Source organism: Centropristis striata, chromosome 5 (assembly GCF_030273125.1).
Source record: "Centropristis striata isolate RG_2023a ecotype Rhode Island chromosome 5, C.striata_1.0, whole genome shotgun sequence".
NCBI classification, from domain to species: domain Eukaryota; kingdom Metazoa; phylum Chordata; class Actinopteri; order Perciformes; family Serranidae; genus Centropristis; species Centropristis striata.
The window spans coordinates 11,689,765-11,693,552 of NC_081521.1; positions in this window are offsets into that span (position 1 = coordinate 11,689,765).

The window sequence follows — 3,788 nt, forward strand, 5'->3', positions numbered from 1 at the left end:
TGACTTTACAAACTCAAAGCTATTTTGTACAAACTTTTTTGTTTCTAGGATTTAGCAATCCTGTGAATCACTAAACTAATATTTAGTTGTATGACCACAGTTTTTTATAACTTCTTCACATCTGTGTGGATGGAGTCAACCAACTTGTGGCACCTTTCAGCTGTTATTCCACTCCAAGATCCTTAAACAACATTCCACAATTCATTTACATTTCTTGGTTTTGCTTCAGAAACATCATTTTTGATGTCACCCCACAAGTTCTCAATTGGATTAAGGTCCACTCCATAACATCAATGTTGTTGGTTTGGAACCAAGGTTTTGCTGGTTTACTAGTGTGTTTGGGGTCATTGTCTTGTTGAAACACCCATTTCAAGGGCATGTCCTCTTCAGCATAAGGCAACATGACCTCTTCAAGTATTTTGACATATGCAAACTGATCCCTGGTATGAGATAAATAGGCCCAACACTATAGTAGGAGAATGTCTTCACTGTGTACTGTGGCTTGAATTCACAGTTTGGGGCTCGTCTCACAAACTGTCTGCGGCCCTCGGACCCAAAAAGAACAATTTTACTCTCATCAGTCCACAAAATGTTAATCCATTTCTCTGTAGACCAGTTGATGTGTTCTTTGGCAGATTGTAACCTCTTCTGCACATGCCTTTTTTTTAACAGAGGGACTTTGCGGGGGCCACCTGATTCACACCTGTTTTTTCACAAAATTGATGACCTCACTGATTGAATGCCACACTGCTATTTTTTTTAACACACCCCTTTCAACTAATTGCCCAATTGCACAGCCTTAAGAGTGTGACTATCACAAATGCTGGGTCTTGTTGCTGCTCTTAGAAAATGTTGCTGCGTCCCATACAGCCAGGAAACACTGTAGTGTCTATTATAATAGTCTGTGTTACAACCAGCTCCTTCATGCAAAAGTAAGGGATGTCCCAACAGTACACCTTGCTTAACCCATTGAAGCCTGGAAAGCAGATACGTCGTTTTGTAGTATTTGTATAAGCTCTCAAATACTTTTTGAATTTCATTTCTATCTGCTACAGAGGTTGAAAAATCTATTATTTAGTAGAAGCGTTGACACTTCTGTTGAATTTCCAGAAAAACTTCAGGTTTTAGAGGCTTATTTTAAAATTGCTCAGAGGTTTTACAGGCAGTTTTAGGCGTCAATGGGTTGTTGTTAAAACAACATTTTTAATTAGATAAAATATAAAAACTTAACTTTGTAGGATGTGTGTCAGGTGTCAGTGTGTAGTGGGAGTGAGGGATGTGCTGAGTCAGCGTAAATGACAAATGGGTCTTGTTGCAAAACTTAAATAAAATGAGTAAGTTCAAGTAAATACAAAAATCACCAACCAACGCTGATAATAAATAAAGAGCTTTAATGTATACTTATATACAATAAATATATCCAGAACACATGTAGTAAACAATTGTACACAATAACAGGATATACTTCATTTATATACTTGGATTGATATTTCAAGTATGCAGATTATAGCATCAGATACGTCGAAGTGCTTTTCTTGGCAGATGGAAGAATATTCAAAGAATAAACAGCATAGAAGTTATCTGGAAGAATCCCATCATGCAGTGCAGTATATTGCAAAACAAAGCATCAGTTCATTTTTGCGAAAAGCAGAGAAAACAGCATCTGGATCGATGGAAACTATAAACACATTTCCCCCTAGGCTTATTAAAGTTTGCTTTATTCTAAACAAGACAAATATCTGACATTCTGTTTCAAATCTAAACTTTGTCATTATTTATTTCTTCATCGTGACTGAACTGGAACAGAGGATGAAAATAATCAGGAGCTGATTCTCCTCTGATCGCATATTTAAGGATTATATTTCATCAGTGCTAACACTCGGCAACACCAACATCCAAACATTTAAAATCAGACTGTAAATGTACAACATTCAGCTGCGGATGTTTCAGGGATGATGAGAGGTCAGAGGCCACTTGTTCTAATAATAATAATAATAATTAATAACTAAGTCATCATTAAATAATAATAATAATAATTAAATAATTCCAATATGTGAAGTTTTATTCCACTGACAATAGAAGGTGTAAATATCAATTGAACAGCTGCCTGTATGAGCTAAACATGATGTCTGTGTCAACAGGTGAACTGAGGGTCAAACACCACACAGGTGTGTTAGAGTTGGTCAGATACCAGAAAAATGTTCTTATTTTAAAACTTAAGAAAAAAAAATTTTTTTTAAAAAAGATGTTTCTAAGAACGTTCCTAAATGCTTTTCACCATTTTTTCTTAAGAATTGTCATGCGTCTTAGGAACTTGTTAGTTTTCTCACTTTGGAAGTTCTTAGATTTTTAACTTAAGATCACTCGACAGAAAAACAATTGCGGGCCTATAAAGAGCCTTTATCGTCTAATTAAGACGTGATCAGGGAGTAAGAGGATCCATTCTGTCTCTCAGAGGTCTTGGTGGATTTTGCTCCCTAGCTGCCACCCAAAGAACTTCCATTCAAAAGTAATAATAAGGACATGGTTTCAGTAACTTGGCCTATTTAAATAATATGTTCATGATGATTAATGAAGTAGTATCAAATACAACTGCCTCTGTGTTTTACTAAGAGTACACTGTAGTGTAATCTAGGAACAGTGTCACATGTCACACAGACTAAAAGGACATTTCAATTATCTATATATATATATATATATATATATATATATATATATATATATAAAGCTTATTTTGGCAGTTGACATATAATTGAAATGTTCTTTCAGTCTGTGTTACATGTCGGCCTATTCCTAGATTACACTACAGTGTACTCTTAGTAAATCACAGAGGCAGTTTTTGTATTTGATATTTTATATTTGAATTAATCACTAGGAATCATGCGAGTTATCCTAAATTAAAAATCTAAGAACACTCCTAAGTGAGAAAACTAAGAAGTTCCTAAGACATATGACAATTCTTGAGAAAGAAATGGTGAATAGCATTTAAGAACATTCTTAGGAACATCTTTTTTTTTTTTTTTAAGAATTTTCTCAAGTTTTATCTTCAGAACACTTTGTGAATCCTGCTTTGTTTCTTCAGCCTCGTTCACATTCACAAGGGACCCTTTGGTATCATGTGACTTTAGGACCCCTAAAAATGGACCAATCAGGTGCCGCCTTCCTCAGCCAGAGCAACAGGTCCTTATAATGGTGGATGAAATGAAATTTTTTTTACAGCAAAAAGAAACTGCTGATGCAAATAAGGCAAGATAAACCCAAACGAATGAGTTAACGTATATTTTACCATATATTTCTAATGTGACAGCTGCAGATTTAAACAGACACTGTCCATTAATGGAGTCGTGGAAATCACTGCAGTTTTAGAACTAATCAAAGTGAAATACATTTTATTTTATGAATATTACCTGTGATAAATACAAATCTTCTAATAGCCTGTATTTTGTATTACCTGCAGTGTGTAAACATAACCTACAGTGGTAATGTTATGGTTTTGAAGTAATTATACTGCATTTTATTTGTAGGTAGACGTCATACTGATTAGTGTTATAGTGAACTATTAATTTGAAAGTCATACTGATTATTAAGATACATAAATATTAATGTGTGCTACCTGTGATTTTATAAAATGTTGCTTTTAGAGTCACTAAATGTCCAGAGAACACCTGAAATATTAAGTTGTTTAGTGAGAACAAATCAAACTGTTTTTCTGACTCATTTATAAATTAATAATGTTACTTATTAACGTTACTTATTTGTCTTTCCTCTCATCAATGGAAACAATGATA